General features: G+C 37.0%; 1 long non-coding RNA gene across 1 annotated transcript; it reads right to left on the reverse strand.

Moving 5' to 3' along the window:
• Nucleotides 1–8,921: 8,921 nt before the first annotated feature.
• Nucleotides 8,922–12,797, reverse strand: LOC125278159. The gene is made up of 3 exons (XR_007187064.1): nucleotides 12,286–12,797; nucleotides 11,630–12,053; nucleotides 8,922–11,438 (listed from the first exon to the last, which is right to left on the reverse strand). It is a non-coding gene; the product is annotated as an uncharacterized LOC125278159 (long non-coding RNA).
• Nucleotides 12,798–14,287: the final 1,490 nt, after the last annotated feature.

Here is a 14,287-nt window from a genome sequence, read left to right on the forward strand (position 1 = left end):
TCCAGTCTTCCCTTTAGAGAACCAGTGAGATGTGGCGCATTTCCCCTCTCTTCACACCCTATTACCCCTCTATCCCCTCCCAATCTCCCTGATGAGAATGGAGAGGGATCCAGGAAAGAATAGGACGTGTGGCTACGCGCAGTCCTTGTGGTCCACGAGCACCAAGGCAAAACCGCATTGTGCCAAGAAGGTTCTAATTCAATGGGCAGGAGACAGGCTGAAACATATACCTTCCGTCCACCTCGCGGGGAAATAGCGCATTTGGAATTCAATATAAACTCACATAACACTAACATCTATACTTATTAATAAAACATATAAATATATCCAGTTGGGGCTGGCCTGTCGGAGAAAGTTTTTAAGGCACTTTGTCTGGGGGGTTGATAGGCTGTGCTTGAGGGGGTTCCTGACATCTGGTGCTTGGGTATGTGAGCAATTGCTATAATGCACTCACTCCATTACCTTGCCACAGTGGACAAACGGGTAATGGGTTTCTTAAAGGTAAACCCTTCCTTCTCTCCGCCTTACCTGCAAAGCTAAATCGAAAACAGTTAGTGGCTCTGACATTAGTAAATCAGATTCGGACCATATATCTGTACTATTTAGAAGGGACGTCCATGTTAGTGTGACTTATTCCGCATTGCATTTCAAATTGAATTTTTTTTTCATGTTTCAAAAGTAAACCTCACTATATTACGGAAGAGGATTAGGGCCAAGCAATAATAAAAAAATAAAACCATCTCGAGATTAAAGTTGTTAAATTTCGAGAAAAAACCTGTTAAATTTCGAGAAAAAAGTCGAAATAAAATGTTGAGAATAAACTCGTTAAATTACGAGAAAAAAACTCGTTACATTTCGAGAAAAAGGTCAAGATAAAATGTTGAGAATAAACTCATTAAATTACTAGATAAAAATCGTTACATTTCAAGAAAAAAGTCGAGATAAAATGTTGAGAATAAACTTGTTAAATAGCGAGAAAAAAGTTGTTAAATTACGAGAACAAACTCGTTAAATTTTGAGAATAAATTTGTTAATTTAATGACTTTATTCTCAACATTTTATCTCGACTTTTTTCTCGAAATTTAACATTTTTCTCATAATTTAACGAATTTGTTCTCGTAATTTAATGACTTTTCTCGTAATTTAATGACTTTATTCTCAACATTTTATCTCGACTTTTTTCTCGAAATTTAACGAGTTTTTTTCTCATAATTTAACGAGTTTATTCTCAACATTTTATCTCGACTTTTTTCTTGAAATTTAATGACTTTTTTCTCGTAATTTAATGACTTTATTCTCAACATTTTATCTTGACTTTTTTCTCGAAATTTAACGAGTTTATTCTCAACATTTTATTTCGACTTTTTTCTAGCAATTTAACACGTTTTTTCTCGAAATTTAACAACTTTAATCTCGAGATGGTTTTATTTTTTTATTATTGCTTGGCCCTAATCCTCTTCCATACTATATATTGCATGTTCATGTTCATGCTTAAATTTGCCTCTCCAGGAAATGTTGATGTTGATTTTGATTAAGGAAGTTTTTTTTTTGCAGTCTGACGATAAAATTGCTGAAATTGAGCCTCGCTGTGTAAACACTTTCTCTCTTTGTTTCTTTCAATCGTTGTTTAATGTTTAAATACAATACCATTTCTAAGTGTCTTTCCTTCAAGCATCTTTAGTGAACGAATCTCTTGGATTTTTCTGTAACTGAAAGGCTTTCAAAAGGATATCAAATGTAGGAGCACTAACACCATTATATCTTTGTTTGCACCTTTTCTTTTATATGCCAACATGGAATTCATTAATTCTTATCCAGTCTGGCTAGACATTCTGACATTTTATATTCTTCCTCTGAATATTTTTATTATAAAGAAAACAAAATCACTGATAACACCTATAGAGTTATTATATTTCTTCCCTTTAATCAAAAAAATGCTTTACACTGACAGCAGAATTAAACTCAAATAAAAAGCATAGCAGCAATTACTATGCCTTTATATTTATTTAGTATAAAACATTTGTTTTATATGTAAAGGACTGTGCATGTTTTGAAGTTAGACTATTATGTTTTTCTAAAACTAAAATGAATGATTAAACTCAAAATAAACAATTTAAATGAAATCCCTGAGAGTAGAACACTGCGATAATAGTGCAGAATCCTTCTGCAGTAATGAGCATAATGGAGGAAATTAGAGTGTCAAACAACAAAATGGCTGCCACTGTGACAATCAACCACAAAGGGAAATTCAAAACATGAACAAAAACACTAAAAAACTGAATTTAGTAACACTTGCCGTGTTAAACAGAGGAGAACTGGTGTATCAGGAAAAATAGTACAGGACAACATAATGGGTAGAATCAGGTGATTTTGCAGTCATGTCTCCTTTAAGACTTAATAAAGAATGAATGATTCATTTTTTTAACTTTATAAAGTGCTTTAGTACATTTTGTTTCTCAAAGGTCAACCAAGTATGAGATAAAGTATAGAGCAGTTGATTGTTGTACTATGGCACTGGAAAGCCCACACTAGGCTACATCCAAATGGGAACAAACAAAAACACTAATTTTAGCTTAGAAGTGGAAAATTGTCTTTTGACAGCAGGTGTAAAGGGTTATGATGCACTGAGAAAGGGTGCTATTCTCTTATTATCCTTGGCAAGCATAAGAAACCATTTAGATATTGAGTGTATAGTTATTTTAACAGAGAGGTTTGCTTCAAATCAAATGGAATATTTATTATATTCTTACTGAGATTCAGTCATATTGATATTTTATGCTTTTTGTTAAATCGAGCTAAACATGGTTCAAAATTAAATCACAAATACAATTTGTATACAGCTGTATACAGATACATTAGTATTGCATAACCCAGCAATATTTTTAACAATAAAAGCATTCAGGTGGCAGATCTATTACTGTATTGGTCTCTGCTTGATATCAGAGAAAAACAGTTTAATGCATGTTGACAACAAAAGGTCACATCTTTTTCTTCAGGTGCATTTTGTTTGCAGCATAACACTTACTTTGATGTTATCAATTTGACTATAGTCAATGTATCTTGTGAGATATCAGGCTTGACATCAAAGTATGAGTCATTTGACAAATGCTATTCCTCACTGTAGTCAGCTATCATATAATCAAACAGTGGACCGGGTTACTGGAAGCACGAAGTACACATCAATACCTACCGGTAATAGTAGGCTATTTTATTTTATTTTATTTTAGCATATAGCTGGGAAAGAGGAAACTGCGACCTCTGCTGACGACAGTAGAAACTTCAGGTAGTGATGTGACTAATTCTGAAGATAAAAAAAAGAAAAGTCAATTCTTTGTGGTTCTTGTTGATGTAAGAGGTACTCAAGGAAAAAATTGACAGTGTTGTTATTCGTAAAATGTGTTGTAGTATTGTTCCACTTGGATAGATAAGATGAATTAATAGATAGAGGAGCAATTCCAGCACAAAACAACAGATGCATCAAACATAAAGTGCAACAAATACCACTATGCATACAAGACAAAACCGTGTACGCTGACAAGGCATGTGTGCAAAATACAAATGCATTTGCATTACAATTTAATGCAGAATGTGAGTGCATTAGCTGGTAATGCCATTGTGCCCTAGAATGAGAACACCTGTCAATGCAGTGCCATGTTATCACTCCTCATGGGGCTTACTGTCAAGTGTAATGTGTGGCCAAGGACGGTGGGGAGAGGAGGAGACAGTGTTGTATTGTCTGATAGCAGCAGGGAGGAAGGATCACCAGTAGTGCTTCTTACAGCATCATGGTAGAATAAGCTGGTGGCTAAAGGTGTTCCCAGATTATTATAGAGCTCATTATAGAGAGGTTGTGCAGACCTGTTCATTATGGACTCCACTGTTACCACCATCCTCTTCTCTGCCTCTGCCTCTGCCTCCAGTGGATTCTGGGTACTGATAACTGAGTACAAACTTGCTGAACAATTAGTTCAGGCATTCTTAGATACTTGAAATTGCCTCATCTGATATTGCAATAGTAAAGAAAAACAAACTGGACAGTGGGTACATACTGCTACACATGGTGAAATACTCAGGTAATTTCAGAAGATACAGCTCCTTTTTTTTAATGGCATACCTGTTGTCCTCCACTTCATTAGTCCTATAAAATAATCTAAAATATTATATGTTATACAGTACAGTCCAAAAGTTTGGAACCACTAAGATTTTTAATGTTTTTAAAAGAAGTTTCGTCTGCTCACCAAGGCTACATTTATTTAATTAAAAATACAGTAAAAAACAGTAATATTGTGAAATATTATTACAATTTAAAATAACTGTGTACTATTTAAATATATTTGACAAAGTAATTTATTCCTGTGATGCAAAGCTGAATTTTCAGCATCGTTATTCTTCAGTGTCACATGATCCTTCAGAAATCATTCTAATATGCTGATTTGCTGCTCAATAAACATTTATGATTATTTTCAATGTTGAAAACAGTTGTGTACTTTTTTTTTCAGGATTCCTTGATGAATAGAAAGTTCAAAAGAACAGCATTTATCTGAAATACAAAGCTTCTGTAGCATTATACACTACCGTTCAAAAGTTTGGGGTCAGTAAGAATTTTTATTTTTATTTTTTTGAAAAGAAATTAAAGAAATGAATACTTTTATTCAGCAAGGATGCATTAAATCAATCAAAAGTGGCAGTAAAGACATTTATAATGTTACAAAAGATTAGATTTCAGATAAACACTGTTCTTTTGAACTTTCTATTCATCATATAATCCTGAAAGAAATATTGTACACAAATATTTTGTACAATTGTACACATTAAATGTTTCTTGAGCAGCAGATCAGCATATTACAATGATTTCTGAAGGATCATGTGACACTGAAGACTGGAGTAATGATGCTGAAAATTCAGCTTTGCATCACAGGAATAAATTACTTTGTGAAATATATTCAAATAGAAAACAGTTATTTTAAATTGTAATAATATTTCACAATATTACTGTTTTTACTGTATTTTTAATTAAATAAATGTAGTCTTGGTGAGCAGATGAAACTTCTTTTAAAAACATTAAAAATCTTAGTGGTTCCAAACTTTTGGACTGTACTGTACATTTTTATTTCTTATTTGTGTACATCAGAATGTAACATGTTGCTTTACTGTTTCTGTATGGAGTTCAAAGGGTTTGAACATAAAAATGGCAGTACCAACAAAACAGCTGTTGATCTGCATTTGGAAAAGTAAATGATTCAAAGGAAACACTGGGTGTACTGATAAAATGTATATGCTGAATGTACTGTAAACTGCTTTTGCTGTCAAATGAATAAATGTGAAGGTAAAACAGCACAGGCATCTTATCTAGTTTAACATGAGAATGATAAGGTGAAGACTCAATTACTTGCCAATGAGTTAAACAGATGAGGTCAAAGACAGGGCAATCAATGAGCCAACATTGAGATCAGTGACAAGGTCATCTCTGAGGTAAATGATGAAGTCATTACTGAGAGTCAAATGGGTCTAAATACACATAAAGAATTGCAGAAATCTTGTGATATATTAATCAGTGCTTTATAACTACATAAAGTGCATATTTGTTAAATAGAGTATTTATAAAAGAGATATGACTGCACACTCACTTGCAAATATTTTACTTTTTTATACCAAACTTCTAGCCGAAACGTTGGTATAATAAAGTAAAATATATCGGTATTGGCCGATATACTGTATGTTAATTAGGGGCCAAGCACCAAAGGTGCGTAGGCACCTATTGTATCCGTTGGCGTTCTTTTTATTATTTTTCTGCTTCTTCCGCTCTGGAAGTCTATGGCAGCCCATAGAACCGCTTGCGGGAAAGTTGTGAAATTTGGCACATAGTTAGAGGACAGTCTGAACTATGTCCATAGCAAATTTGGAGTCTCTAACTCAATCCCTCTAGCGCCACCAGCTGTCCAAAGTTGCACTTATGTTTATATGAATAACTTTTGAACCGTGAGGGTTAGAAACAAAATTCATTTTTTATCTGATTCCTTGGGTCAAGATGAATCGATTGCATTACGTCATTTTCCGTCATGAAAATTTTTCCACCATTTTGAATTTTCTGAAAAACTTACTTTTTCGAACTCCTCCTAGGCCGTTACTCCGATTTTCACGAAAATTGAACCAGATCATTCAGAACATGCCGCCAAAAGTTATGGAATTCAAGTCAATTCCTCAAACTGTTTTTGTAAAACACGCAAAAGAATTGTACGTAGCGCTTGCGAAAAGAGACGTAAGGCTGTATCTCCGCAACGCTTTATCGTATTCAAACTTAGTATATGTCATCACAAGCATAACCTGAGACATCATGCAGTGTTTCGGCACAGCGCCACCTACTGGTGCGGAGATATGAAAAATGGCTATTTTTGCTTATAACTTCTGATGGGTTTGTTCAAAAATCATAAATTTGGTCTTGTTAGATTCAGGGCATCATGCAGAGTCCCAATTTTCCCATATCAGACATTTTACTGTATTTTACTATTAACTTTTGACTATAGTAACTGATTGTAATGAAACTGGTCTCAGTAGATTCCTTGGGTCATGCTGAGAACATAGATATCAAATTTGCCATAGTTGGCTGAACTTCCTGTCCGCCATATTGTTTTTCTTTAAAAACCTACTTTTTCGATCTCCTTCTAGACCGTTGCTCCGATTTTCACCAAAATTGAAAGGTATCATCTTCAGACCATGCCGACAAAAAGTTATGGATTTTAAGTCGATATGTCAAACCGTTTTCGTATACCGGAGCAACGAATTTGAGGCATGAAGCAAAAACGACTCTAGAAGCTGTATCTCTGTAATGCTTTGACATATTGACACCAAACTTTGCAAATGTCATTGTCACCTCACTCTGACCATACCACATTAAATTGGTCACAGCACCACCTATTGGTGGAAAGTGATAAACCAGTAAATCTTTATTATTGACTGTATATGTGATTTTTCAGCTCTTTTGCCTAAAATGATCCCAATAGGTCTTTAATCGCTCACTGTTGTAGTTGGTCTGATGCTCACGGCCATGTTGGCTGGCTTGTTGTGCCACTTTTGTGCTTGGACCCGTAATTGCTGCTTGCAGCTATATTTTTAATGTTATCGTTATCGGCCAGATAAGAAAATTCGGCCAAACTATTAAAACTGATAAATAATAGATTATTTCCTTCAGCTGAGACACTTCAGATGCACACTGTCCACCCTGATGGTTTTGAATTGCTTGAAATATGATTTAAGTCACTTCAAAAAGGAAAATACAATTAAGTGTCACATGCAGCGCAAGTCTGTCATATAAGCTACATAAAATTATAATGAGAACATTATAATTGTGTGCTTGGGACATGGCTTTGAATGATGAAAGTTTTGTTTTTGTAATCAGGCTCTTTAAAAAGTTATATTAAAAAAATTTGATTTAGATTTATCGGCCAATATATCGGTTATCGGCTTTCAAATATAAAGAATTATATTTGCAAATGAGTGTGCTGTCATATCTCTTTTATAAAGATTTGCTATATTTGACCTGCACCTCGGATGGTGTGCGTTTGCCTATGTTTTTTTTTGTTTTTTTTTTTTTTTTGTTTGCATAGTTATTGAAAAGTTGAAATTTGTGACAGCTAACCTTTTTCATTTATGCAACTATAACATTTCAGAATGTATAGGAATGCTTTCTCTCTCTCTCTCTCTCTCTCTCTCTCTCTCTCTCTATATATATATATATATATATATATATAAAAGATCTGACTAAGATGAATATTGGAACACAATAAAAAAAATACATCAAGACGGAGTCATACAATTATATCACTTGAATTTGTTTGTATCAATTATTTTTTTGTACTAAAATGTCTTAAAAATGTAAAAGTTTCTGTTTAATAAAGCTTTCCAATGAAGTTGTTAACAACTGATGCCCCCACTATGAAGACAACTTACAAGATATACACCCATGCTATGATCATACTGACTCACAATAGTGAGTGTTCTAAAACGTTTAAGACGCTTGAGAAAGAAAACCAATATACTACTGTAAAGGGAATACACCAGGAGTCCTCAATGAGCCCATTATTCTCCTCTGCCCTTTGCTCTCTTGGGCTGAATTGACAGACAAGACTCTCAGCTCACACCATCTCTCTTTCTAGGGGTCACATATCTGCGGTCAACCCCCGGCTTATAAAGTCATAATAAATCAGCAGGCTTAAGACAACACTATTCCATATTATAAATTCTGAAAGGTCTCTGGGTGACTATCGGCATGTGCTTCTATTTTTCACTTATTTTTAGGATGTGTACAGTCTTTTATTGGTTTCATTCATTCACTGTGGAACACGGATGGATTTTCTATCCCTGTGTTATGAATTAAAAGGATATGTTGTTTGTCAGACTGTACATGCTGACCTTGAAGTATCACAGTGTCTCTATGGTTTTAAAAGGATATTCTGCTAATGTGTGTGTGGGGAAGATTCCACAATCCTTGAGATTGTTTTCAAGTGACACGCAGCTCAAAAACATGTTTTTTTCAAGTGTCACACTGATTGCTACAGTATATTCTGTGTGAGACATCTTTCTTTTTTTAACAGCATCTGTTATCTTGCTGTTTTATTTCAGTGGAAAAATCCATTTTTTGCCCCTATTGTTGTTGTGTGCTGTGTTGCAAATTTTTCTCTTTTTTATAATTATGCTTTAACGGTATGTTGTGGTCTTTGGAGAGAAAAAAAAAAAGCAAGACAGTTTTACCCTTTGAAACCATGGGGTGGAATTACACAGATGAGTTATCAAAGCTAAATATTAGCCTACTGTTAAAGGGCAGATCACAGAATAAAAATTAAACCGCTTTCTTACTTTTGAATAGGTCAGTGGTTGAATGATGTGAAAGGAATCACCTCTACAACAGCTGTTATGCAGATTGTTTCTTGTGAATTTTATTATATATTATATATTGACCATTAAGGAAATATCATTACTATTATTATTAAGGAAATATCATTACTATTATCATATACTGTTATTACATTAATATTATTGTGGTGTACTATAATCTAATCTTCCTTTGCATATTTATTCGTAAAATGTACTTTCACTGCTCTCAATTCACAGATCTAACAAATGGCAGATCCACAACTTCTGAGGGCAGAAAGTGAAAGTTGTGACAAAATATTAGATATTTATATTTGCATATAAATACAAAATGTGCTGGTACAATAACCACATTGCATTGTGTAAAATGTGTGTTTTTCAGGGTCCTATATGTATTCCCATTGAGGGGAAGCAGTTCAAATAGTGAGAACTAAATGTCCTCATAATTTGGGACTTTCCATAGACATAATGATTTTTATACTGTTCAAACTGTATATTCTATCCCCTAACCCAGGGATGTCCAAAAACCCGGTCCCGGAGGGCCACTGTCCTGCAGAGTTTAGCTCCAGTTTACCACAACACATTTGCCTGGAAGTTTCCTTAATGCCTAAAAACCTTGATTAGCTGGTTCAGGTGTTTAATTGGGGTTGGAGCTAAAGTCTGCAGAACAGTGGCCCTCCATGAGCAGTATTGGACACCCCTGCCCTAACCCTAAACCTACCCATCACAGAAAACTTTCTGTATTTTACATTTTAAAATACCATCATTCTGTATGATTTATATGCTGTTTTCCTCATGACGACCAAATTTTTGTCCCCATAACTTAAGGTATACCTGAACCACAGAGAGAGAGAGAGAGAGAGAGAGACAGAGAGAGAGAGAGAGAGAGAGAGAGTGTGTCAGGGAAGGTCCAAAAGCAGGCTTATTTCTGAAGTTCAAATGTTCTTTCTACATTCACCATAAACCAGCACCCATTTTCCTCTCCACTATGGTCAAAAATTTTAAATGCTGTTAAGTCACATCCATGCTGAGTGAAGCACAGCGAAAGTGCTCTCATGGTTGTTGAATATTAGTCCATTTTTATAGAATAGTGCAGTCATCACAGTGAATGAGGTCTTGCAGAGGGCCATTTAAAAGTTCTAGCTCTCATTTTGGAACATTGGATTCCTCCTTTAAAGTCTTATTCACACAGTCTCACTTCCGCTCTTTCACACACAATGTTCATTTCTTAAACAGGTAATGCTGAATTATTTCTCTCAGTTATATCAAGGATCTTTGGAGGACCTGTGTAGAGACAGATCAATAGAACAAGAAAAAGAGTAGGATTCTTTTGAATTTGTAGTATCCCTGAACAACAAATAGCCCTCAAAACAGATGTCTTTGTTGAGATGTGGCCCTGAGTGGGCAATACATTTTTTTTTTTTTTTAATTTAAATAAACCTAAATACCAAAAGATGCCATATTAGAGCCATATTGAACAATTTCTGAGTGAATGAACAGGATAACAGTATCAAACTCGAACAGGTAAATTTATAATAAATACAACTAAAACACCCTAATTTATGTCGAAAACATAAGACAGTACAGGGACTCAAATCGATTAATCATTTTTGTGAATCTTTTCAATTACATGAACCATACAAATTAACTGATTCACTAGAATGACTCGTCATGTGCAACACTTCATTTAGGAGAGGATGTTTAGGATAAACCAATGTATTTCGGAATACAGCGAAAAAAGACGTTGCTAATTCCCTCTGCCAAGATTCTAAAAACAAAATGTAGCATTTAACTGCGATGTATGACTTAGCGCCAGACTGTCAGAAATCTGGAAGGAAAGTGAGGAATGAGGGGGGGCATCTCGACTCCAGAATGGGCTCCCCAAACGCGACATTTCCCCAGGTGATCGCCCCATCACACGGCCTGAAGGCAAGATGGTATCAGAAGGAGATGAATCACCTAAGGAAGCGGAGCATCGCAACAAGGTGTCAGGTCTGCCATTTTTGGAGTCCGGCCTAAAAGACAAGATGAAGTCGAAGTGCAAGAACAATGCCCAACGGGCTTTTCTGGCATTCAGTTTAGCAGACCGAATGTACTCCAGGTTCTCATGGTCAGTCCACACTACAAAAGGAATGGTCGTCCCCTCCAATCAATGACGGCACTCCCCCAGAGCCAGATGCACCAACATCAGCTCTCAATTACGATGTCCTAATTTTGCTCTCCGGGAGACAAACGGTGTGAGTAATAAGCACAGGGGTATAGCTTATCATCAAGAGGGTATATTTGAGAAAGAACTTCACCGATTCCTCTGAGACATCAACCTCCACCACAAACTGCTGTGCCGAATCAGGTGTAATTAAAACAATATTCATATTTTTAGAACAATATCAAATATTTCTCCATGGCCGCCCATTCAGGAGTAGACAAGGAGAGAGGCCTGGAAGGAAATTGATCATCGCACAATCATAAGTGCAATAGGGCGGAAGAGAGGCAGCTCGAGACCTACTGAAGACCGGTCGCAGATTGTGGTATATGACAGGAACTTGGGATAGGTCAATCTCCTCCTCCTGCTACGGAGAAGAAAAATAAACATGAGACAGGGCAGACACAAGACAATGAGCATAACAATAAAGACACAGAATTATCTGCCCAGTTAATGTGGGGACCATGCAGAGAAAGCCAGGGATGGCCAAAAACTATGGGAGCTGCCAGAGACTTAAAAATAAAAAATTCCAACTCCAACTGACATAATGGCACTCACCGGGCCAGTTACGGTCATGATTCGGTGCCCATCCAGTGAGTGAATGGAGATGGGGAGATAAAGGTACAGGATGAGAAGGCCCATTTTTCATCAATTAAGTTCCCCTCTGCTCTCGAGTCAATGAGCACAGAACACTAAAACGACATCATTCCAGAATACAGTCACATGAGGTAGTATGCGTGAGCCCTGGGATGGGGAGACTGAGATACCTTTTGCCAGGACTCCCCTGGTTACAGATGAGCGCAGGCTTTTACTGGACAAGATAAAACCAGCTGACCTTGACCGGCACAGTAAAGACCTTCATTTAAATGATGATGCCAGCGCCTCAGGATTCCATAGTAGGCACCAGGGTCCTAAACTCGATGGCATATTCCGCCACTGAGTGCTTGCCTTGTTGAAGAGCCGCCAACAGCCTCAAGGCTACCTTGCCAAATACAGAACAATCAGACACTTTAATCATTTCTGCCATGAAAAGTTGGATATTCAAAACAGCACCTGATTGGAATTCCCACACAGCAGCTCCCCATTCACAAGCACATCCAGTCAGCAGAGAAATGATGTAACCACTTTAGATCTCTCTGATGCATAGCTTCGTGGCAGGAGTGAAAATACAACTTCATGTTGAATAATAAAAGATCAACAAATGTTAGGCTCACTTGCATTTTTCACCCGAGGCTCATGAGATAGATTGGAGGTGGTTGGCGCTGGTGGCGCAAACTCTGGTTCAAAGCGCTGAATCTGTTTGAATTGACTCGCTGTAAGGCACTCCAGTCTGATTCGTATTCACCAAATCCTCTTCATGATGGCACATCATGACACCCTGAAGCTCCATAGCTGATCGTAGGGGAGATTCCTCCGCTGGGTCCATGTTTGGCCAGTGTGTGGTGTCAGAAATCTGGAAGGAAGGACCCAAGAGCAGAGAAATGCTTAATTTGCTTTATTGACAAGCAAAACAATGCAAGCTGCTTGGCTCAGAACCATCTCGGGGAGAAGCAAAAGGAAAGTCAGGCAGTCCAAGTAGAAGTTAAATAAGTCAGTCCCACAGCGACCAAATCCAGAACACGAGGCAAGAAGCGAACTCGGGTGAGTGGTCAACGAGGCATAGACGGGATCTGAAGACAGAAGGCAGAGACCAAAAGCCAGTCAAGGGCAGGTAGAGATCACAACGAACAACAGTCCAATCAAGCTAACGGTACCAGCAGAAGATCCAGACTACAGAATTAGGGACTAGGCAGGAAGTCAGCACCTGGTAAGCAGTCCAAGACCGCTGTGTACTGGAGGGGAGAACAGGCAACTGCAACACTAATTGGGCAGAGGAGAAAATTGTAAGCAAACGGCAAGCTTGGCAAAATAACTGGACTGACAGACTAGACAGAATAAGGCTAGTGATCCTAAAGTAAAGCAGAACACATTGGCAAAAAACAGAAGAGAGGAGCTTAAGAAGGAGAGAAAAAGTGAAATAAAGAGAAACCGCTGATCGTAATCGCAATCAGCATGGCCGCTCGTTAGCGCTCACCTGTTTCTCTTGTAGAAAGACAGAAACATAAACAAAAAGAATGGAAACAAGAGAAGGGATCAAACCCGAGTTCTGACACAGACCAGGTTATATTTCGCAAACTCATTGCAAGCCTAATGCAGTCAATGATTTATATGATCTAGTGTACGTAGGCTTAAGCCAAAAGTATACTTCGTTTTTTATTCGTACGAAATTTCGTCACCAGAATACATGTGTACTGTACACTCGCCACCTGAATTTTGTAATCGCACGTATTTTGGTCGCATATGCGCATTGAATTTGTTGTATCTATTGAAGTTGTTCCACAAGTCGTAGCAGTCTCTGGTATTTTGTTATTGTTGTTCCATCTCTGTTTAGTTTATCTACTGTGAAACAACGACACGGGTCAGTGCTGCCACCTTGTGGAACAACTGATTAGTGCAAAACAAATTCAAGGCGCATGTGCGACCAGCACGGAAAAAGTAAAAAAATCGGTACTATTCTTGTGACTAAATTTGATTCACACACACTTGCGGACCCCCATGTACACATAAAAATATAAATTTTGGCTTTACGATAGCGTTGTCTGGGAAACACAGTCCAGTTTGATTACCACATTTCGCAGTTGCGTGCTAAATACAACATTACAATAAAAACAGTGATGTTGCATTTGGTTGCACTGCACCACAGTTTGTTGGATAAAATAGTTTGTTACTGAATAAAACCCTAATATGAAAAAGCTGAACTAGTGTCAAGTTACTTAAAATGTAATTAAGTTAGCAGCTTTGTTGCCTTTTAGTTATTACTCTCCAGCATGGGAAACAAAATGCTTTGGAGTAAATGCACACATAAACCTTCCCCAACATTTAAACTAGCTGAAATAGTCTGTGATGTGGCACATCAAAATATTGAATCTAGAGCAAAGTAGCCACCGCCTTTCAAGTGTCTTTGGTCAGCCAGGCGCACAAACTCAATTTAGAGGTAATGATTACTTTATTGACAAGCCTGTGGCTTGCTCACTGTGGTATTGGAAACCAAGCCTCTCTGCAGCTCCAGCTATGAAAGAAGAAGTTAAAGACAGACAGAGATGAGCAGAACGTGGAAAATAAATCATAGCTCTTTCAGTAGACGAGCTGTGTGGTGAATTTGTCAGCCATTTGTTT

This window comes from Megalobrama amblycephala, linkage group LG11 (genome assembly GCF_018812025.1).
Source record: "Megalobrama amblycephala isolate DHTTF-2021 linkage group LG11, ASM1881202v1, whole genome shotgun sequence".
Classification (NCBI taxonomy): domain Eukaryota; kingdom Metazoa; phylum Chordata; class Actinopteri; order Cypriniformes; family Xenocyprididae; genus Megalobrama; species Megalobrama amblycephala.